Source organism: Macaca nemestrina, chromosome 6, assembly GCF_043159975.1.
Source record: "Macaca nemestrina isolate mMacNem1 chromosome 6, mMacNem.hap1, whole genome shotgun sequence".
Taxonomy (NCBI): domain Eukaryota; kingdom Metazoa; phylum Chordata; class Mammalia; order Primates; family Cercopithecidae; genus Macaca; species Macaca nemestrina.
In genome coordinates, this window is record NC_092130.1 from 4230178 (window position 1) to 4254293 (window position 24116).

General features: G+C 45.6%; 1 pseudogene across 20 annotated transcripts in view; it reads right to left on the minus strand.

Annotated features, from left to right (window-relative positions):
- Positions 1 to 24116, minus strand: part of LOC105480927 (protein FAM153B) — a 73232-nt pseudogene that overhangs the window by 6703 nt on the left and 42413 nt on the right. For 10 of the 20 annotated variants that reach the window (XR_011624433.1, XR_011624429.1, XR_011624430.1 and 7 more), the window contains 10 exons: positions 23095 to 23165; positions 22616 to 22640; positions 20538 to 20608; positions 20069 to 20099; positions 18366 to 18433; positions 17876 to 17900; positions 16038 to 16108; positions 15549 to 15573; positions 14528 to 14598; positions 13946 to 14092 (listed from right to left, as the gene is read on the minus strand). The product of XR_011624433.1 is annotated as a protein FAM153B, transcript variant X16 (transcript). Of the gene's footprint in view, positions 1 to 691; positions 763 to 1533; positions 1668 to 2815; positions 2971 to 5976; positions 6638 to 8064; positions 8183 to 8270; positions 8339 to 8899; positions 8961 to 11914; positions 11940 to 12400; positions 12463 to 13940; positions 14093 to 14527; positions 14599 to 15548; positions 15574 to 16037; positions 16109 to 17875; positions 17901 to 18365; positions 18434 to 20068; positions 20100 to 20537; positions 20609 to 22615; positions 22641 to 23094; positions 23166 to 24116 lie in introns of those variants that run through there. The other 10 variants (XR_011624420.1, XR_011624422.1, XR_011624424.1 and 7 more) reach the window with 7 other exon arrangements.

Genomic DNA, 24116 nt, shown 5'->3' on the forward strand with positions numbered 1-24116 from the left:
GGCTAAGATTGCTGGGAGCCTCCTACAAACACTTTTTTGGTTAGTTTTGTTTGTGTTTCAGAGACAGGGTCTCACTGTCATCCAGCCTGGAGTGCAGTGGCATGATCATAGCTTTCTGCAACCTCCAACTCCTAAGCTCAAGTGATCCTCCCAACTCAGCCTCCTGCTCAGCTAATTTTTAAATTTTTTTTTGTAGAGATGGGGTCTTGCTATTGTTGTCTAGGCTGGTGTCAAACTCCTGGTTTCAAGTAACCCTCATGCCTTGGCCTCTAAAACTGCTGAGATTACAGGAGTGAGTCATCAGAGCCCAGCTTAGATTAAATACTTCTTTTTTCTTTTTCTTTTTTTTGAGACAGTGTCTTGCTCTGTTGCCAGGCTGGAGTGCAGTGGCACAATCTCAGCTCACTGTAACCTCTGCCTCCTGGGTTCAAGTGATTCTCCTGCCTCAGCCTCCCGAGTAGCTGAGACTATAGGCATGCACCACCATGCCCAGCTAATTTTTGTATTTTTAGTAGAGATGGGATTTCACCATGTTGGCCAGGATGGTCTTGATCTCTTGATCTTGTGATCCACCCACCTTGGCCTCCCAAAGTGCTGGGATTACAGGCGTGAGCCACCACGCATGGCCCAGATTAAATACTTCTTTAGAAGATGGACTGGAAATGGGTCATCAGAAATTGGTTTTACTTACATATGAAGAATTCCAATCTTCAAAAAACTTTTAGAACTCAATCAGAACTTGAGAACGTCTTTCAGTAGGTGCTGTGATTCAATAACCAGAATTCTGCTTTACTTTACAGTTTACAAGTATTTCTGTCATTTTCCTACTAAATTACATGAAGGGAGTCGTCTGCATAAGAGCTGCACCACCGAGCAGCATGCCTGTTTGACAATTCTCAGTTGAAATGTCCTGACCGAGTTTCCCCAGAAATGTGTGAGTACTCAACTGCATTAAGACTAAATATATTGTTTTTAATGACAAATAGTCATTAATTAGTAAAATGATTACTGTACTATAATAGAACAAGTCCTTAACCCAAAATTAAATGGCCACAGATTGACATATGCATAAAGCTTATCAACTATCACATATCATATTTTGACAAAAATCAAGAAGACTAATAGAAGGTCTCCTCTTCTTTTTCTTTTGTGAGACAGGGTCTTGCTCTGTCACCCAGGCTGGAGTGCAGTGGCGCAATCACAGTTCACTGCAACCTCCATCTCCTGGGCCCAAATGATCCTCCAACCTCAGCCTGTCAGGTAGCTGGGACCACAGTCGCATACCATCATTCCGGGTTTGTGTGTATGTGTGTGTGTGTGTGTGTGTGCGTGTGTGCGCGCGCGCGTGTGTACAGAGTCTCCCTATGATGCCTAGGCTGGTCTCAAACTCCTGGGGTCAAGTGATTCTCCCTCTTTGGCATCCCAAAATGCTAAGATTACAGGTATGAGCCAAATCATATGAAAGAAATTATATTTTAAAAGTAAAGTCAAAAGTAGAATTTAAGAACAAAGGAATCCTATTTCTATACTCACTAGTCCCAGGTAGACAAACAACATGGCCTTCCTCAGCCTCTTCCTGAGTCGTTTCAGAAGAGTGTGAGCCATGAGAAATCATAGCTGTTATTTTCTGGTTGAAACCGACACTTTAGGCTACTGTTTTCATTTGCCTGTTGAAAGAATAACTTAGCTGTATTAACCATTTAAATTAAAATTAAACATTTTGAAGGGTAAAACATGGGGAAGAGACAACATCTACTTCATTGAAGGAGGCAGGTAATCAATATAAAAGGAATGAGAAAAATCACCATTGGAACCACGGGTGTAACCAATGTTTCCAAGAGGCTTCAGCAATGATGCTGAAACCAGCTCATGAAGGTTGCCGGGGAATAAGATGTTCACAGTGCTTTGATGTCTCATCCCACAGATGACTAAGAACAAAAGGGAAAAGCTACCTTCACAAGGAGACGTCCAGTGGACACCACCTCAACCAAAATTATTAAACATAGAATCAACAACTGTGGGACAGACGCAAAATCTCCTGGTGTGAGGCAATAAGTACCCAACACTGCCTAATCTGGATTAGGGATTTTTCACTGTTTAATCTGGATCCACTCATGAGAACACTGTTTAATCTGTATTCTTGCCAAAATGCTCCATCTATTCTAGTCAGGAGAAGAAAAAAGCAATCAGATATATCTAGATTATGGGTCATTGTACAAAACAAAGAGCCTAGATTTTTCAAAATGTTTCATGTATTGAAAGAACTACTCCAAAGTAAAAGAATAGAGAGACATGATAACCAAAGGCAAGGTTAATCTTTGATTAAACTGTGGATCTAAAACAAAAATAAAGAATATTTTGGAGACAATTTGGTGAATCTGAATATGGGCTGTACATCAAATTACTGTATTATAGTTAGATGGTACAATCGCAATTATGTAGAAATATGTCATTATTCACAAGAGATAAATGCTGAAGTGTTGGGGTAAAACATCATGCTCTCCGCAACTTACTTTCAAATGATTCAGAGAAGAACGTACTTATGGAAAGAGAAAGAAAATGCAAAGGTGGCAAATGCTAGCCACTGGTTAATCTAAATGAAGAATATGTAAATGTCCATTGTTTTGCCTTTTAATTTTCTGTAGGCAAGGGAAAGATAGGAAGGAGGGAAAGTGCAGGCATTTCTTATCAATTTATACCTGTAAAAAATCAAGTTAAAAAGAAAACCAAAGGCTTAAAATTCATGTAAACATCCAATGAAATCAATAGTAATTTTCTGTCAAATTTCTGAAAAGCCATTAAGACTGTAACATACCTGACTAAGATCACTTGTCGGTAACTTGAAGTATTTTTTCTGGAGGTTCCAGTCCTTCTACTTCATATGTTTTATTCCATCATTCCTGGAATTGTCAGTTATTCAAAATAAACCTCTAAATGATCTTCGTAAGATATTTCATCATCAATATCGTCCTTTAATAAAATTAAGAAAAAATAAAACAGACTCTAAAGTAGTGACTAAACAATAATTTGTAATAAAAAGGACTAAGACATAAGTAAGTCAATAAAATTAATAAAAAATAAAACATGCTCTAAGGTAGTGACTAAACAAAAAATAATTTGTAATAAAAAAGACTAAGACATAAATGAGTCAATAAAACTAAGAAAAAAATAACGCAGGCTTTAAAGTAGTGACTAAACAATTTGTAATAAAAATACCCATCAGACATAAATGAGTCAATAAAGTACACAATTTTTTTTTTTGAGATAGAGTCTCGTTCTGTTGCCCAGACTGAATGCAGTGGTGTGATCTCAGCTCACTGCAATCTTCACCTCCCAGGCTCAAGTCATCCTCCCACCTCAGCCTCCCGAGTAACTGGGACTACACATGTGCACCACCTGGCCTGGATAATTTTTTTTTTTTTTGTAGAAATGGGGTTGCCCCATGTTGTCCAGACTGGTCTCGAACTCCTGGACTCAAGCATTCCACCCACTCTGGCGTACCAAAGTGTTGGGATTACACGCATGAGCCACCTCAACTGGCCTGTTTTTATATTTGACATGAGAAAACTATTATAACTTCAGTCAGTTATAAGTCATTATAAAAAAATTTAACCCCTTTGAGAGGACAGGACAGAAAGATTCTGACACGTTATCAAAACTTAGGGTAGGATAAATGTGCCATCACAAATGAATGGGAAGAGAGCAGGCCCTTCAGAAAATGGTGTGGCAAATGGTTACCTCTATCAAAAAAGTACAGATGAGCCTATCCTAAGAGAAGTAAAAGGAAGAAAGGGAAGAAGGGAGGAGAGAGAGAGAAAGAGACAGAGGGGGAGGGAGGACACGGCAGAAGGTTTCAATGTTGTAACACCCAGCTCAGCAAGGACAAGACTAGAGCTCTCAGTCATGGTCGAAGCTGGCACTGCCTTTTTATAGGTTAATTTTGCAATTAACATTAAGAGTCTCAAAAACACTCATCACCTTTGACTTAGCCATTTCACCTCCCATAATCTGGCATACTAAAACACTCTAAGATCGGATACATTTAGGTCAATAATTCTTTATCCACCAATTACACAATCCAAAAAAATTTAAAAACTCTTTTGGCAGTAAAAGCTGTCCTCAATAAATGTGATACGATTTATAGTTTCTATTTATACCACTCAGCTGGCCTTCGAAGCCATGCATACTTGTAATTTAGGTAGCTCCAGCCTACTTCTCTGGGCTTATTTACCAATGCAGCCTCCCACAGATGCTGTAAACCTGACATAGAAAGCCCCTGCTGTTCCCCAAACACGGCCCACATGCCTCACAATAGCACCTTTGCTGCTACTGTTTCTGCTTCCTGACACGTCCTCCTTCGCCCACATCTAGGCCTGGCACAGGCCCCATTTCTTTTCATAAAGCTTCAGCCATACCTGCCTCAGAGGTAAATTTCTGACCCCTGTGATTCCCAGGCACATTTTGGTGCTGCTGGGTGTACATAACACAACCTGAAATGCGGTTCTGCATCTCTTCTTTGTACCTGGCTGAGGTCTCAGAGAGCAGAGGCTAAATATTTCATGGCTCCCTCAATTTCTAAACACAGTGCTGTATATTGAGTGGCACCTCTAGGTGACTACTTTGTACCCTAAATGTTAAACTGAGGGATGAGTGAAACCATATCAGGATTAATAAATAAATAAATTCTTGAATTCCATCACTTAATAGAAGTGGCCATTTGAATGCTGCCAGGTAGGAAGAAAAGAGGAGGACAAAGAAACCCTAAAAGTTGGCATCATAACTACTGCCACAAAAAAGGAGAAAAAAGCAGAGTGGCAAGGTAAAGACCAGGGAAACACAGGCCACTGCAGGACAGAAGAAACTTCCAAGCTTGTCAGTAATGTAAGTTTCTCATTTTCCAATAAACTAGGGTGGCATAGGTCACTGTTTAGAGTCTTGTCTTCAAAATGTTTTCTAGCATCAAGGACAACAATCTACAAGAAACAAAATGGTGAGAAAAAGCAGCACACTCACGCCTTTTAAGAGCACAGCATAAGGCTACAAAAAGGACCAAGCACCTTCTCAACCTGCAATGTGCTCAGTGTCTGTAAATCACAAGTTAGGTGATGAAGGACTGGTAGTTTCACATGATTTAATAACTTTCCTTCTTGCCCCCATGTTATCTCCCTTACCTGACCCACCCAATAAAACATCCTTAAAAGGCTCCTCTCAAATTCCTTGCAGATATTAGGCTCCTCTCAAATCGCTTGCACATGCTTAGAGAAGCTCATAGTACAGTTAGTGCGCTAATACACAACTGAACTTGAGCAACACGAGGCTTATGAGACAGCAAAGACAACAGCAAAGCTGGGCCCAGCAGCCATCACCTGAAGAACTCTTCACTCGTTACATTGGAGCAAGTGATTTCTCTGGGACCAGGAACCACAGAACCCTGAAGGACACACAGCTGCTGGTTAAGGATTCAAGGCCTGGAGTGAAAACGTAACATTTCCCTCCCAGTGCTCATTTCTGCTATAAACTGGTTTAGTTCTGCAATGAACAACTAGATTTCTAACTGATATTAATATTAATAAACCTTTTTTTTTTTTTTTTTTTTTTAAAGACAGGGTCTCGCTCTGTCACCCAGGCTGGAGTGCAGTGGTGCAGTCATGGCTTACTGCAGCCTCAACCTCCTGGGCTCAAGCAATCCTCCTGCCTCAGCTTCCCAAGTAGCTGGGACTACAGATGGATGCCACCATGCCCAGCTAATCAAATTTTTTTTTTTTTTTTTTTTTTTGTAGGGATGAGGTCTCACTATGTTGCCCAGGCTGGTCTTAAACTCCTGGGATTAAGCAATCCTCCTGCCTTGGTCTTCCAAACTGCTGAGATCACAGGCTGTAGCCACTGCACCAGGCCATTAACACTTACATATGTAAAATACATCCAGAATATCAATCACTACAAAACATAAAAACAGTCCATCTTGATGTGACTTACCGTACTACGGAAGTGTTTTAAAAATGACGTAAAAATCATTGAGAAAATGAAAGCACAAAAGAAGTCTATCAAAATTACAAAAACTCAAAACTGAGTGAACAAAACTTCGGAAAGAATGAAAACAATTGGAAAATAACTTCAGGAAAAAAATGTGAAAGAGATACAACACAATAACACTTTGTGCCCTCTAAAAAACAGAGGTTAAAGTCAGAATTTTTTTTTTTTTTTTTTAGATGAAGTCCCACTCTGTTGCCAGGCTGGAGTGCAGTGGCATGATCTCAGCTCACTGCAACTTCTGCTTCCCGGGTTCAAGCGATTCTCCTGCCTCAGCCTCCCAAGTCCCAAGCGGCCTCTGGGACTACAAGAGTGTGTCACCACGCCTAGTTAATTTTTATATTTTCAATAGAGACGGGGTTTCACCTTGTTGGCCAGGCTGGCCTCGAACTCCTGACCTCAGGTGATTCACCCGCCTCGGCCTCCCAAAGTGCTGGGATTACAGGGATGAGCCACCATGCCCAGCCAGGAAAATGTTTAAAAACAAATTGAGCAAAGATTATAAAAGTTTCTGGAGTAGCACAGTTCCCAAAATGATCACGATCCATATGAAGTCTGAGCCAGGCTGACATCCCCACATCAGGGCCCTTCCTGGTGTTCGAGGAATCTGCAACACAGACAGAGGTGCAAGAGTCACTGGGGAGGCACAGAGGTAGAGGGAGGAGGGGCTCCCTGGGGTCGTGCAGGTCTCAGAGAGGTCCTCGGGCCCTGGAAGGTGACCTTGGGCCCCTGAGCTCCCCACAATCAGGTCTACTGAGATGCCAAGGCACTGAGGCCTGTGTGCTGCTGTCTGCTGAGGGGTTATCTGTCCACAGAGAGTGTCTGTAAGTGTCATGGAGGAAGAACTGAACCTGGGCGCTCACGCAGGCACCTTCAGGGGGCTGGTTCCCCGGAGAGTAAAAGACACAGAAACAGGGGAAATCGAGGATTCCAGGATCAACAGGCAGAGTCCCATGCCCCTGGGCCCTAAGAGGAGCAGGAGGTCTCATGACACAGGGTGGGGTGGTGACCCTGCCTTGCCACCCAGATCCTCTGTGCCATCCAGACAGAAGAGCTGCACATTGAACATGCATAGCTTCCTGGAGCACGTCATTGGTATTGCCTAATAAGACCTGGTCTTTCTAACATCCCCACTGGACTTCTCTTTGCATTGTAATTTTTAAAATCATGCTTTGGTAAGACATAAATTTCTCACATTCATGTATTCTAGCATAAAAGGGTTACAGAAGACATACATTTTTGAAAGAGTGAAAAACAGTGTATATGTACACATACACACACATTCATATGTGTACCTTATTTCAAGATTGGAAAATATATTTAAAAAACAGAGGTTCCCTGAATCATGCCCTCAACTCCTCCCAAGTGAGCATGGCCCTGAAATGTCTTCAGGGGTTTGTGAAGACATTGGCATTTGGAACAGATACAGAACGACTGACGCCCAAGCCAGTGCTCTCTACATATAGAAGTCTTCAACCTCATCTTGAAAAATGGGGCCATGAGGCCACCCCTGACCCCCAGGGCTCCACAGAGGCTGAAGAACCCCTGGGACTGGGCACATTTCAGTGCTTCTTGGATCCTGCTGTGTCCCCTGCTTGATGCCAGGACCTACTGAGTGCCCGCTGGCCTCAATACTGGGCAATACTGGACCGGGTGGGCTGCTTGCTCGTGTGACAAGGAGCCTGGGGATGCTCCATCCCTCTCACACCTTTCCCAGGAGGCCTGAACTGGGGGCGATTCATGGTCAACCCTAGTGTCTCCTCAGGATGAACTAGTGATGCTCCCTGTTGGCCTCAAGGGGCTGGGGGGAACAGAGCTAGGTCCCCCCAAATGAGATGCTGGTGAGCTGAGGTGTCACTGCAGCAAATAACACAGTGCACAGCCCCTGGTATCCTGCACACGGTGGCCCGACCAGCACCTCAGTGTCTCCCTCACTAAGCAGCCTGTGGAGGGCTCAGCCCAGCAGGCTCAGGGGCTGCTATGGAGTGGGTGTCTGTTTCCTGGAGGATGTTCTCAGGGCATCTCTTCACTTACCTTCAGAGGTCTCTAAAATATATTAAAAATGTCCCAACAGTTTAGGATATTCCACCGGCTATTCTTGCTGGGATTCCTGGTTTTCTTCTTGGGCTTCCTGGTTTTCTTCCTGGTTTTCCTGATGGGACAACAAGAAAGTGAGCGTAGCCATGAAGAGCACGGGCACGTGTCTGCTTCCCTCATCATTCTGCCTGCCGCACACTCACTCTTCCTCTTCCACTGCTGTTTTTTCTGTTGCTGCTTCTGCAGGTGCAGAGGAAGGACTTGCTGACACCTGTGAGAAAGAGAACAGTTGCGTATGTCCAGAGACGCCAGTGCAGGAAAAGTCCTATCTGGGAAGGGGGTGCCCAGAGCAGACCCAGATGTCACTGGGAGTCCGTCCAGCACGGTGGGGTCCAGCTCATCCGACCCCAGCCCAGCCCCCTCCCTGGACCCTGAAGGGTTATTCAGCAAGATTCAAAGCTGCAGCTTGGGGGCCAGTAAACAGGGCAATGCCAAGGTAGTGGACAGGAGGGCTGGGCAGGGGTTTTATTGACACTGGAGACCCGAGGTAAACAGGGCAATGCCAAGGCAGCGGGCAGGAGGGCTGGAGAGGGGTTTTATCAACACTGAAGATCCGAAGTAAACAGGGCAATGCCAAGGCAGCAGGCAGGAGGGCTGGGGAGGGATTGTGTTGACACTGAAGACCCGAGGACCTTGACTGTGGGATGAGACCAGGTCCTTCAGGAGAACAATCACAAGAGAGGGAAAGAGGAAAAGGACCAGAGCTACAAAAGGAGCTCATGAGTCAGAAAGGGGATAAAAGAGAGAGAGCATATGAGAGGAGATCAGTTACCTGCTGGCGGCTGCCTGTCATGGTGGAGTCTTCCAGTTCTGGGAAGCAAGCATCAGAGTGTCCGGAGGAGCAGCGGTGATGGGGCGGCCATAAGAAGGAAAGGGGAGAGTTAGAGCTGAGAGAACCCCTCAGACTCCGCTGTCCTGGGGCTGTGGAGCCAACCCCAGAGCCTCTGATGTGCCCATTTCTGGAGACTTCTCCTCAGCCTGTATTATTTCCTCTGTGCTATGAGGGAGGGACCTCTGACTTCCCACACACTTTCCCAGCCCTCACATTCCATAACTGAGCCAAGGGAGGGGAAGCCGTGTCATTCTGTTCCTCCAAGAGGCGGCCGCCCTCTTCACAACGTCGTGCATGACGTGGAATCCCTCCCTCCTCCTCCTGTAGGGCCTGCTTCTGTTCCCTCATGAATCCCATTTCCCTCCTCCTTGTGGACCTCCACCAGTCCTACTGTTCTCCAATAGAACATCGGAAAGAAGGCCAAGGCTGCACTGCCAACCTCCAGTCAACACACAGATCACACCCTGGGTCGGCAGCACCTGCCCAAGCCTGGGGTTGTGTTGGGGCCTGTGGGAGGCGATCATGACCGATGTCCACAGGCCTGGGGTTGTGTTGGGGCCTGTGGGAGGCAATGATGGCCAATGTCACAGATACAGTCAGGCCTGGGGTTGTGTTGGGGCCCGTGGGAGGCGATCATGACCGATGTCCAGAGGCCTGGGGTTGTGTTGGGGGCTGTGGGAGGTGATGATGACCGATATCACAGATACAGTGACTGTTCTATGCCTGGAATGACCTTAGAGGCTTGGAAAATATTCAGCCCTCAAAAGAATCCCACCAGCTTCTGAATATTTGGAAACAATGGAACAGAATTCAAGGTAAAGCCCCTTGTCCCGGTTGCTTTAATCTGCAGGTGAGGTCAGCAGTTGTCAGCACAGAAATGAGGGGGCCTCCCAGGGTTTGCCTGAGCTGTGGGAAGACTAGGTGGGAGGGCACCTGGCAGGCCTGACACAGAGAACAAGCTGGGCCTTACTGGAGTGTGGGGAGCAGGACAAGACTGTTGGCCCAGAGAGGAGGGTGTCACAAGACAAGTGACCCCTGTGGTGGCTGCCCAGAGGCTCTGCCCTGGGCCCAGTGGATTCCAGGGACCAGGCTACAGGGAGGGCGAGAGCCACTGCCTACAGCAACACGGCAGCCCCTCCACACAAGAACCTTCTCATCCCAAGCTTTGGGATGAGAAGGAACGAGGGGGACATAATCTTTGCCCTCCCAGTGACCAGCCCCAGCCAGGATTCATCAACACACGAGTAAAACAAAACAGAGTTTGAGACTAATACTTCCAAGACTATCTCAGAGAAACAGGCGAAGTGATGTCTCATGGGTCACACGCGAGAGGTGCAAGGACCACCTGGACTCAGGAGCAGCCCCGCTCCCTTTGCTGAGCTCACCTTGCACTGAAACAGGGTCCCTTCTCACCTTCCCTGCAACTAGTGTGGGGCAGCCATCCTGCCTGAAAGCTGACACTCCCTTCAGTCACGCAGGATTCTGGGCCAAATCACACTTGGCTAACAGCAACTACACGAGGACCAGCTGTCAGGCCACGCCCAGAAGCAGGTGAAAAGTAAGAGCTGATCTCTGTCCCAGCCAGAGAGACCAGGCCTGGGAACTACTCTGTGTCTGGCCTGACCCTGAAGTCCATCCCTGCCGATCATGTCCTCTCTGGGCCACATTGGCTATTTCGGGAACTCCTATTCTGTGCCTCTCATTTCTGGTGGTGCCACTGCCATCGACATACAGGAAATAGAGAAGACAAGAAACAACAAAGTAGCTTCTCTCTTCAGGCTCTCGGGAAGACGGGCAGACAGTGCTAACGCCAGCTATGAAGTCGGAGCTCGACCCGTTCTCCCTCAGCTGGAATATGAACATCCCGGCCACGCCCAGGTGATGAAGAACTGACTTCCTGATGTTGCACCTCGGCTGCCCCCGTGGCTCTGCTGCCCTCATGCCTTCCTTCTGCTCCTCCAAATCCTGTTCCTTTTCAGGCCCAGGCCAAGGCTGTACCTGCTCTCTCTCACAGAGCCCACTGGGCAGCTGTCTGGGAATTCTTAGAACCTCAGTGTTGGTAACGCTGATTTGTGCCTTTGATCACACATAGCAGAAGGCCCTGAATACCACACACAAAAAAACTGTATTCTAAAGATTAGAGATGACCAGGGGAATTGGGTTATGAGGAGATAGTTTCTGAGGTTAACGAGGGACATTTTAAAATCACACCAGCCTCATTTTTTTCAAATGTGGGTTAAGTATGGACACCTACAGAGCAATCAAATTCAACTCACATACAACGTATTTCCACCAAAGGCAGGCTCCCAAAAGAAACTCAGTCCAGAACTGGGTTAATTTTATTTTCATATGACCTTAAGCCAACCACCTTGACTTGTTTTTTGCAAAGGCCTTCAGGAGCAAACAAAAACCTTTGTCCATGGTGGGTTCAATGGGGACGTCCTGGAGCCTCTGCTGTCCCACAGCCACATTTGTCTCTCCCCACCTCGTAATGCATGAGTCACCCTCCATCCTCCTAGGAAGGCAAGTGCTCCCCCTGCCACTCACAGCCTAGGGCAAGCCCTTTGGTTACCTTTTCATGATGCTGTGTTTCCTGAGCACAGAACACGGAAACCAGGAGGAGGCTGCATGATAGAGGCTGAGCCTCTACATGACCTTGACATTATGTATTTTGGACACTCAAGAGTTACACCACATGAATTCAAAAAGACACGCAGCAACTGAATGTGCACAACCTCACCCTATCCTCAGAGAATGCAGTTGCTCCCAGGGACCACAGAATGTGACCATCATGCTCCATCTGGAACAAGCATTTCTCCCATCACAGCCTAGGTCCTCATTCATGAGAGGAAGCTCCACTCAGGCTGCCTGTCTACGGGAAGGCCAGCGAGGCAGTAGCACATTCCTCATCATCTGGGTGACTCATCAGTGTGAGAGGGGCTCCGCAATACGTACCCTTTTGTGGAACTCCCGAGGATTTCTGTAATGACAGAAAATAAATTGCTATGAGCATCAGACCATGCTGTGTCCTGTGTGCACGGGACTTTTCTTCACTTAGTGACATTAGAAAACAAGATGGAAACCAGTGTTCAAAGGAACCCAAAAGAAGAACAGAAGAAATCGACTCATACCAAAGACACAAATTTTTCTCAGAGGATGTTTCCACTCAAGTCCATGTTGGCTGGCAAGTAAGTGATTTTGTTCCAAAGAGAGAACAAAATTGGTAAGCCTCACTGCCCCACAATGTGTGACTGATGCTGTCATTTTCTCCCACTGTCTTAAATCAAGCTTCACTGGGGACAGACTCTCACAATTCCCCCCAAGGACATTGTGTAACTAATCTAAGATATATATTGTCAGATTCTCATATCTTAATTTAATCCAAATAAAATAAAGCTAAGAAAGCAACAGTTTTTCTCAGAGAAATGCAGGTGGCCTGACCTTCACATCCTCTGGGTCTTCCTCCTCTCCCTTGTCACTGGACAGCTCCTGTAGTAGATGCTCTGGAAGAATTAGGAGGATACAGAGTGACCGTCAGCACCGTGGTGGTGTTGCTCATGAACAATTCAGTAACATTACTTGAGGTGGGTGTGGGAGGAGGATAGCAGAACAGGAGAGAGGCAGGGAAGAAAGGGAATCAGGGCCTTTGGCTTTCTAGCTCCAATTTTAAACAGGGCACACCAGGCATTGCAAACTGTGCGTCCCTGGCAGCCTCTAAGGGCTCCTCCCTCCTAATCTGACCTGAGCTAATGTGCCCTCTTATTGATCCCTGCCAAAGTCATTTCCTCCTCAGAATCCACATGTGTGGCTGCTCTGCATATTATCCCTTTTAGAAGATTTTGTACTGAATAAGAAGAAAGCTTTCATTAAAGAGATTTAATTCTAGCCAAAAGATTTCATTAACTAACTTTCTGTTATAAGGCAATTAAACCAAGATTTGAAAATACTCAATTAGCCTGCCATTTCACGATGACCCCTACTTAGCATGTGATATTTGTCCTTCCACTCTTCTTTTTCAACATGATGTGTGTGCACCACGGAGTGCACTGCTCCTCATGCTCACACTGACTCCAGCACGGGGACAGCCTGTCATGGGGAGCAGCGAGGGGAGCGGGGAGCGGGCACTGACCCTCTCCAACCCAGCTCTGCAGGAGATTCCAGCAGGGAAAGTGGGTGCCAGGCTAACACCCAGGTTGATCCTTGAGATTTTATTGGATGCTGTATCTTGGGATTGGGTTCCTCTGAATTTCTAAGACTTGCGGTGATTATCTCATTAAATACAATAGAATATCCCACTGATTATTGTCTGCATTTGAACAGCAGCTGAGGAATGACCTCACTGCTGTAGATCAAAAGCCTGTGGACTCTGTGTGTTTTACATTAATGATCACACTGAAGCCCACTGTACAATGTACCTGCTCAAACCAACCCTGGGTGAGCTGAGCACTGACACCATCCAGTCATGATAGTGTGTGGGATCACACAAGTGCTGGAATAACTTGGCCTAGCAAGAAATTATACTAGGGCTTTGTGATAAATTCAGTGTAGTGGCTCATGGCATTAACCTTCCACTCATTCCCGACTTCACATGTGCCTCTTCCATTTAAAAGACCAAGAGCTTGGGAAATTCGTCTCTGCACCATGTTCATCTGAGGACTGGGGATAGTGAACTTTTATGTTCAGGTACAGCTGTGCTGGAGGATGAATGGGTTGATGTATGTAAACTGTGCAGTGGTGATGGAAATTTTCTTGAACATTGATCCTTGTGTTGTACTTTGAACATGGGAGTATGTTTTCTGGGGAAATGCACACACACTCCCAAAGACATCCACAAGCATTCCATACACAGTCTCTCCTCTGTCCCTCCCAACCCTGATGAACCACCCCACCTGACATGACACTGCTGCTTCCAAGGATGACAGTACCATGGTTACAGTTGTTTACTGGACTCTTAGTAGTTTTTTAAACCAAACTTTCCAAATCTAATTTCTGGCAGAAAGCTCAAACCAGACTGGCTCTTGAGCAAAAGCAGGTGCAACAGTGTCATCTTTGCAACACTAAGATTTTGAACGTAAACAGAGAGGTGATCCCAGAATACGTACCGTTTGCCAGTGTGGCTGGGTCCACCTGCATCTAGAGAAAAACAAAACACTATGAGGGTCAGACCAGACTGTGTCCTGTGTGTACGGGCCTTTTCTTCACTTGTTGATATTAAAAAAACAGATGGTAAATAGTGGTTGAGACAATGGCCCTGATATCTAGAAGACATTCGTGGAAAGGCACAGATTTTTGTGCAAGATTTTCAATTGTTTTTATTTGACAATTCCAAATACTTCTTAAAAAGGCATTTCTCTTGAGGAAAATGCCTGCTGACACACAGCTTGTAAATGTGGATGCCATCTGAAACCATTTTTTAGTGGATAATGAACTCGGACATTTGCCCACCAAGAAATTCTTGTCAGTCACCTATCGCGTACGTGGTAAGATGTGTACATCTTAGTTCAATTGAAACAGAGAGAAACCGAGAGAAATTCAATTTCCATTTCAGAGGAAATACGATGACTTTACCATGTGAACCCCTGTGGCTTCCTGCGAGGATGTCTGCTTGGGCACAGCCTCCTCGAGGTCTTCCAGGTCACCTAGGAAACAGAGTCACTATAAGCACATGAGCTCCACTGAGTGAATCCTTCAGGTGATCTTGGAGCTGTGGACCTGGGGCTGGCGTGTGTGGAAAGGTGTGTTCACAGCACAGACTCAGCTGCTGCCGGTCCCTCCTCCGTGGTGGTGAGGGAAGACAAATGGTGAAGGAAGGCATCGGGAAGGCCACAGAAGACAGCTAAGGCAACCTCTTCAATATGAAATAATCCATCTCAAACAGGGCACACCACATAGTGTTTCCCTGTAGCAACTCAGGGCTCCTCCTTCTTAATCTGACCTAACTTGTCCTCCCTTCTTTATCCCCTTGAGGTCATTTCCTCCCCAGGAGCCACATGTACTGCTGCTGTGCTTTTGTTCTTCCTAGAACTTTTTTGTTTTTCTTTTTTTTTTTGCGATGGAGTTTCACGCTTGTTGCCCAGGCTGGAGTGCAATGGCGCGATCTTGGCCTACCACAACCTCCGCCTCCTGGGTTCAAGTGATTCTGCTGCCTCAGTCTCTTGAATAGCTGGGATTACAGGAATGCACACCCATTCCCGGATAATTTTGCAATTTTAGGAGAGACGGGTTTCCTCCATGTTGATCAGTCTGGTCTCAGACTGTTTGTTTATACCAAACTGCCTAAAACCTCATTTCTGTTAGGAAGCTCCAGAGAAATTCTCCAGCAAATGCAGGGTAAAAAGTGCCACCTTTCTGAAAAACTAAGATATTTCCTTAGCAAAAAACTAATCCCTGGGGTGTGGGGGGCAAGATGAGGGAGAGCATTGGTAAAGACCTAATGCACACGGGGCTAAAAACCTAGATGACAGGTTGATAGGTGCAGCAAACCACGATGACACATTTATACCTATGTTACAAACCTGCACGTTCTACACATGCATCCCAGAATTTCAAGCAAATTAAAATCAATAAAAAAAAACCCCAAAACACATACCTTCTTCCTCAAAGTGTACTCTTTTCTGCAATTAAAGGAAAGAAAAACATGATGAGAGTCAGACCACACTGTGTCCTCTGTGCACAGGTCTTTTCTGCATTGTTGACGTTAGAAAACCCAAAGGAAATAGTGAAAATAGTCAACACGAGGGCCCCAAAATAAAGCCTAGAGGACACGTGGAAAGGCACAAGTTTTTTGGGGCATGATTTTTGAGTTTATTTTCACTGCATGTTCATCACTATTTTCAAGAAGAAAGCACTTCTCCTATGGGAAATGTTTACCGTCATAGAGTTTTTAAGTGAACCTGCCATCTATAAATGTCATCTTGAATTCATTCTTGCTGGTAATAATCTCACTTTACAGCTGCCCACCAAGACATTCTGTAAGTCATCTATAATGTACATGGTAAGATCACCATCTCTTATCTCAATTTATATAGAAACGAAGAGAAATAAAATTCCCACCTCAGACAAACCAAAAACACTTTACCTTCAATGAGTAAGGGAAGCTCTCAGATGGTACCTTGAGCAGACGCTCGAACAACAAGCCTTCGTCGCTCTCTAGGAAACACAGAGTCGTTGTCAGCACACTGGATGCGCTGAAGGAATCCGTCAGGCAGACTCGGGCGCTAAAAACACGGGGCTGGCACATGTAGACAAGGGGGGTTAACTGCAAAAACGGACCTCCTGCCAGAACATCCTCCTTGGTGATGAAGAAAGGTCAGTGAGACCATCACGAAAGCCATGGAAGACAGAGCCTTGGCAGCACACACACGCACTGCCGATGCTGTGACAGTGTCTCTTCCTTCTCCCATGCATTTTGAGGCCTGGGAAATTTCCACTTTTCTGGTGAAATGTGACAATGTCATTTGTCTTTCCTGGGTCTACATATGCTTCTCCTGCACTTTCCATCCATTTTATTGCACTTCAGACATTGTTGTGGTAAAACATACAAAATGTATTATTGTAATCATTCAGTGCACACTTCAGGAGAAGACACGAGCAGAACCGCAGGAGCAGAGAAGAGAAAACCTCACTGTTTGAGGAGCCCACGCTCTTCTCCCCTGACCCTGGATTACAACCCACCCAGGCACCTGGGTAAGTGTGGGAACCCACAGACTATAGAAAATGAGCAGAAAGCCTTTGCACGCTTGTGCTAGATCTCACAACAGGAATGCAGGCATCAGAACATCACGGGGCCCAACATGGGCTGCCCAGGGCTGAGCTCTGGGCTGAGAAAGAATGAGGAGGACACAGTCCCTGCCCTCCCGGTGACCAGCCATGGCCAGGATTCCTCCACCTATGAGTAGGAGACTACAGACTTTGGGACTGATGATTGCAAGTCTGTCCCAGAGAAACAGAGAAACTGATCTCCTATGGGTCACACGGGAAAGCTGCAAGAACCACCTAAACTCCAGAGCAGCCCCTCTCCCTTTGCTGAGCTCAGCTGCCTTAGAGCAGGGTCCCCTCCTCACCTCCTGTGACACTAGCACAGGGATTTCACCACAACCCCACCTGCAGCCTCCTCTCTTCTCAGTTTTCCAGCAGAACTGGCTGTAGCACGAGGCTGCACCAGGCTGTAAATGCACAGGAAGGAGCCCCCCACTCTCCCTGCTCAAGATGGGTCGTGGAGGGTCACTTCTGAGGGCTTTGGTAGAAGAGGCTTGTAAAGGAGGGAAAGGGCTAGAGTGAGGTGTCATGACCTCTCCAATGGCAAGAGGAAACAGAAAGGCCTGTGAAGAGGTGAGGTTTATTAGAAAATAAAGTATAGCAGTGAATTCTGAAGAAAAAAATAAAATGAGCAGAGATCCTGACAGTTCTGTTCTATGGGTGCCCAGTGAGAATTTCCTGGGTGTGGACAGGATTTCTTTTAGTTTAATTAAAGTGTCCTGTGCATGAAATAAACTGCACACACTGGAAGCTTACAAGCTGATTTTTTCATGTGCCTGTAATAGGACCACAACGGTGACGGAAATCTCTGTTGAGAATGTGGACACTAGTAAATCTGGGGATATGTGGTATGGAAACCCAAACACACACACCCAGACACACTGACCGTGGCACCGCATGAATTCACAAAAGACATGAGCCGGCCCCGTGCACAGGATCCCACCCCACCTTCAGGGATCGCAGTTGCTTCCAGGGGCTGCAGAATGTGGCCACTGTTTCTTATCTAGAAAAATCATTTCTCCCATCACAGCCTAGGTCCTCATTCATGAGAGGACGCTCAGCTCCGGCTGCCTGTCTACGGGAAGGCCAGCGAGGCAGTGGCACATTCCTCATCATCTGGGTGACTCATCAGCATGAGAGCGGCTCCGCAATACATACCCTCCGGTGGAACTCCCGACGATTTCTGTAATGACAGAAAGTAAATTGCTATGAGCATCAGACCATGCTGTGTCCTGTGAGCACAGGACTTTTCCTCACTTAGTGACATTAGAAAACAAGATGAAAACCAGTGTTCAAAGGAACCCAAAAGAGGAACAGAAGAAATCAACTCATACTAAAGACACAGATTTTTCTCAGAGGATGTTTCCTCTCAAGTCCATGATGGCTGGCAAGTAACTGACTTTCTTCCAAAGAGAGAACAAAACTGGTAAGGCAAAGGCTCACTGCCCCACAATGTGTGGCTGGTGCTGTCATTTTCTCCCAGTCTTCCATCAAGCCTCAGTGGGGACGGACTCTCACAATTCTCCCCAAGGACATTCTGTCACTAATCTAAGATATACATGGTCAGATTCTTATACCTTAATTTAATCCAAATAAGATAAAGCTAAGAAAGCAACAGTTTTTCTCAGAGAAATCCAGGTGGCCTGACCTTCACATCCTCTGGGTCCTCCTCCTCTCCCTCGTCACTGGACAGCTCCTGTAGTGTATCAGTCAGAACTAGGAGGATACAGAGTGACCGTCAGCACCGTGGTGGTGTTGCTCATGAACAATTCAGTAACATTGCTTAAGGTGGGTGTTGGGGGAGGGTAGCAGGCACAGGAGAGACGCAGGGAAGAAAGGGAATCAGGGCCTTTGGGTTTCTACCTACAGGCCACCTCGTAAACATGAAATAGCCAGTCTCAAACAGGACACACCACGCAGTGCAGGCTGTGTTTCCCTGGCAGCCTCTTAGGGCTCCTCCTTCCTAATTGGACCTGAGCTAACTTGTCTTCTTATTGATCCCTGCCAAAGTCATTTCCTCCTGAAATCCACATGTGCTGCTGCTCTGTATATCATCCCTTCTAGAATATTAAAGTGTGTAAGAAGCAACCTTTCTTGTAAATGGAGATTTAATTCTAGTCAAAGTTTGCATTACTTTCTGTTACAAGGCAAATAAACCAAGATTTGAAAATACTCAATTATCCTGCCATTTCACGATGACCCCTACTTAGCATGTGATATTTGTCCTTCCACTCTTCCTTTTCAACACGATGTGTGTGCACCACGGAGTGCACTGCTCCTCATGCTCACACTGACTGTAGCATTGGGACAGTCTGTCATGGGGAAAAGCAAGGGGGTGGGGCAGGCATTGACCCTCTCCAGCCCAGCTCTGCAGGAGATTCCAGCAGGGAAAGTGGGTGCCAGGCTAACACCCAAGTTGATCCTTGAGATTTTATTGGATGCTATGTCTTGGGATTGGGTTCCACTGAATTTCTAAGACTTGCAGTGATTATCTCATTAAATACAATAGAATATCCCACTGATTATTGTCTGCATTTGAACAGGAGCTGAGGAATGACCTCACTGCTGTAGATCAAAAGCCTGTGGACTCTGTGTGTTTTACATTAATGATCACACTGAAGCCCACTGTACAATGTACCTGCTCAAACCAACCCTGGGTGAGCTGACCATTGACACCATCCAGTCATGATAGTGTTTGGGATCTGAATAGGTTTTTGTTCTCCCATGAGCACACAGAAGTGCTGGAATAACTTGGCCTAGCAAGAAATTATACTAGGGCTTTGTGATAAATTCAGTGTAGTGGCTCATGGCATTAACCTTCCACTCATTCCCGACTTCACATGTGCCTCTTCCATTTAAAAGACCAAGAGCTTGGGAAATTCGTCTCTGCACCATGTCCATCTGAGGACTGGGGATAGTAAACTTAAGTTCAGGTACAGCTGGGGCGGAGGATGAATGGGTTGATTTCTGTGAACTGTGCAGTGGTGATGGAAATTTTCTTGAACATTAATCCTTGTGTTTTGCTCTGAACATGGGAGCATATTTTCTGGGGAAATGCACACACACTCCCAAAGACATCCACAATCATTCCATATAGACTCTCTCCTCTATCCCTCCCAACCCTGATGTACCACCCCACCTTACAGGACACTTTTGCTTCCAAGGATGACAGTAGCATGGTTAGAGTTGTTTACTGGACTCTTAGTAGTTTTTATACCAAACTTCCCAAATCTAATTTCTGGCAGAAAGCTCAAACCAGACTGGCTCTTGAGCAAAAGCAGGCAAAACAGTGTCATCTTTGCAACACTAAGATTTTGAACGTAAACAGAGAGGTGATCCCAGAATACGTACCGTTCGCCAGTGTGGCTGGGTCCACCTGCATCTAGAGAAAAACAAAACACTATGAGGGTCAGACCAGACTGTGTCCTGTGTGTACGGGCCTTTTCTTCACTTGTTGATATTAAAAAAACAGATGGTAAATAGTGGTTGAGACAATGGCCCTGATACCTAGAAGATATTCGTGGAAAGGCACAGATTTTTGTGCAAGATTTTCAATTGTTTTTATTTGATTATTCCAAATACTTCTTAAGAAGAAGGCATTTCTCTTGAGGACAATGCCTGCTGACACACAGCTTGTAAATGTGGATGCCATCTGAAACCATTTTTTAGTGGATAATGAACTCGGACATTTGCCCACCAAGAAATTCTTGTGAGTCACCTATCACGTACGTGGTAAGATGTGTACATCTTAGTTCAATTGAAACAGAGAGAAACCGAGAGAAATACAATTTCCATTTCAGAGGAAATACGATGACTTTACCATGTGAACCCCTGTGGCTTCCTGCGAGGATGTCTGCTTGGGCACAGCCTCCTCGAGGTCTTCCAGGTCACCTAGGAAACAGAGTCACTATAAGCACATGAGCTCCACTGACTGAATCCCTCAGGTGATCTTGGAGCTGTGGACACGGGGCTGGCGTGTGTGGAAAGGTGTGTTCACAGCACAGACTCAGCTGCTGCTGGTTCCTCTTCCAGGTGGTGAGGGAAGACAAATGGTAAAGGAAGACATCAGGAAGGCCAAGAAGACAGGGTCTTAGTCATCTAGCTAAGGCAACCTCTTCGACATGAAATAATCCATCTCAAACAGGGCACATGACACAGTGTTTCCTGTAGCATCTCAGGGCTCCTCCTTCTTAATCTGACCTGACCTAAATTGTCCTCCCTTCTTTATCCCCTCGAGGTCATTTTCTCCCCAGGATCCACATGTCCTGCTGCCATGTTTTTGTTCCTCCTAGAACTTTTCTTTTCCTTTTTATTGAGATGGGGTTTCACTCTTGTTGCCCAGGCTGGAGTGCAATGGCATGATATCGGCCTACCACAACCTCCGCCTCCTAGGTTCAAGGGATTCTGCTGCCTCAGCCTCCTGAATAGCTGGGATTACAGGCATGCGCACCCACTCCCGGATAATTTTGTATTTTTAGGAGAGACGGGTTTCCTCCATGTTGGTCAGTCTGGTCTCAAACTCCCGACCTCCGGTGATCCGCCCTCCTCGGCCTCCCAAAGTGCTGGGATTACAGGCATGAGCTACCATGACCGATCAGAACATTTTGTACTAGAAAAAAAAAAAAGCAACCTTTCTTCAAAGAGGAGACTTAATTCTATCCAAAATATTTTATGTATTCAGTAACCTTTTCTTTTAAAGAAGACTAAACCAAGATTTGAAAATACTCAATTATCCTACCATTTAAAGATGACTCGTACGTGGTCTGTGATATTTGTCCTTCTGCTCTTCCTTTGAACACAATGTGTGTGTGATATGGGGCCTACTGCTGGTCATGCTCACACTGGCTCTAGCACTAGGACAGCCCATCATGGGGGGCAGCAGGTGGGGGCGCTGACCCTCTCTAACCCAGCTCTGTAGAAGATTCCAGCAGAGAAGATGAGTACCAGGATAGCACCCAAGTTTTTCCTTCAGTTCTTCTTTGGTGCTGTGTCTTGGGTATGAGTGCTGAACTGCAGCGTATGTAAGGCTTATGAAGATGATCTCATTAAATACAATATAACATGTCTGACAATTTTCTGCTTTTGATCAGGAGATGAGAAAATAACACAGCACTGCAGCCAAAAGCCTGACCTCTCAATGTCTATTTCCCATTTGTGACCACACCAAAGTCCACTATAAAATATACTTATTCCTATGCTGAGTTATGTGAGCATTGCGAGAATCCTATATGAGAGACAGTGTTTGGGATTTCTGAAAGCCATCCAACTTCCATATGTACACCTAGGTGTTAAAACTCTCTGGCATAATGACAAATTATACCAGAACCATGTGATTACTTCCGAGTAGTAGCCCATGGCATCAACCTTCCAGTCACTCCTGAGTTCACCTCTACCCTTTCCACTGAAGAGATAAAGAGCTTGGCAAATTCATCTCTGCACTATCTCCATCTGCATACTGGGGATATTAAACTGACCTTCAGCTACAGCTGTGGTGGAGGATAAATGGGCTGACTGACATAAGGTGTGCAATGGTGATGGAATTTTTATTTACAACACTCATCTTTGTGGTGGGCTGTGCACATGGAAGCATGCTTTCTGAAGAAATGTACAAATCCTCCCAAAGACATTCAAAATCACTATACACAGACTCTCTCTCCTTATACCTGCCCCCCACCTTGATGAACCTCATTCGATTTCATAAAAACGACACTGCAGCTAACAGGGACTATGTAGGATGGTCACCCCTCTTCAGTACACTGTTAGTAATTTCTTCCCAAACTTCATTTCCAATAGGAAGCTCCAATGAGAGTGGTTCTCCAGAAAAAGCAGGTAAGAAAGTGTCACCTTTCTCAACACTAAGATTTTTCCTTAGCAAAAAGGTGATCCAAGAATACGTACCATTTGTTTCTGTGAATGGCTCTGCCTGCATTTAAGAGAAAGAAAACATCATGAGGGTAAGATCATGCTGCCTGTGTACACAAGTCTTTTCTAAACTTGGTGCTACTAGAAAACCCAATGGGAAATTCAGGTGGAGGCAACAGCCACAAAAATAAAGCCTAGGAAACACCTGTAGAAAGGCACCACCTTTTTGTGCAAGATTTCAAAGTTTAGTTTTAAATTCATAATTTTCAAAAAGGGTTTTCTCCTGAAGAAAATGCTGCTGACATAGTTTGTAACTGAAGCTGTCATCTATGAATGCCATCTGGAATCAGTTCTTAGCTGGTAATGAATTCTCATTTTACATTTTCCCACCAAGAAAATATCTAAGTCATCTATAATGTACATGGTAGTGAGATTTTCCTATCTTTATTCAAGTGAAATTGAAAGAAACCTAGGAAAATGAAATTCCCCTTTCAGGGAAAGAAAGGACAACTTACACTGACAACAGAGAGGATCCTCTCAGTGGATGCCTTATGTGGATATACAGCTCTAAGCTTCTCTTGATGATCTAGGAGACATAGGGTAAGTGTCACCATATGGATTCCACTGAGGGAATCCCTCGGGTTTATTGGGTGGTGTGCACGTGAGGCTGGCATGTGTGAAGAAGGTGGGTTACCCCAGATGGAGTTGCAGGCCCAACCTCCTTGATGGTGAAGGCAGGCAAATGAGACCATGAGGAAAGCAAGGGAAACAGAGCCTTGGGCCTCTAGCTAAGGCAAGCTCATCGATGACACACAGCTGGTCTCAAAGACGGCACACCATACGGGGCAGGCTGTGCTTCCCTACAGCGTCTCAGGTTCCTCCTTCCTAATCTGACCTGAGCGTACTTGCCCTCCCTTTGTGATCCCTTCCGAGGTCATTTCCTGCTCAGGATCCACATGCGCTGCTGCTGTCCATCATCCCTCCTAAAATATTTCATACTGCATAAAAGCAACCTTTCTTCAAAAAAACTTAACTCTAGCCAAAAAATACTATGACTTCACTGAACCTTTGATTCAAAGAGAATTAAACCAAGATTTGAAAATGTTCAATTATCCTACCATTTAAAGAGGACCTGCACTTAGCTTATTCGTCCTTCCACTCTTTCTTTTCAACACAACGTATGTGTCCCTGGAGTCAGCTGCTGCTCATGCTCACACTGACTCCAGCACTAGGACAGCCCATCACGGGGGGCAGTAGGTGGGGGGGCTAACACTAACGCTCTCCAAACTAGCTGTGCAGGAAGTCCCACCGAGGGGATGGACACCAGAAGAACACCCCAGTTCTTCCTTGAGTTCTTATTCTGCACTGTGTATTGGATGTGTGGGCTGAATTAGGGCACATGTACACTTGTGGCAATCATGTTATTAAACATAGTAGAATATGTCCCTGATTGTTCTGTGCCTTTTTTTTTTTTTTTTTTTCTCAGATGAAATCTCACTCTGTTGCCAAGGCTAGAGTGCAGTGGCACGATGAAGGC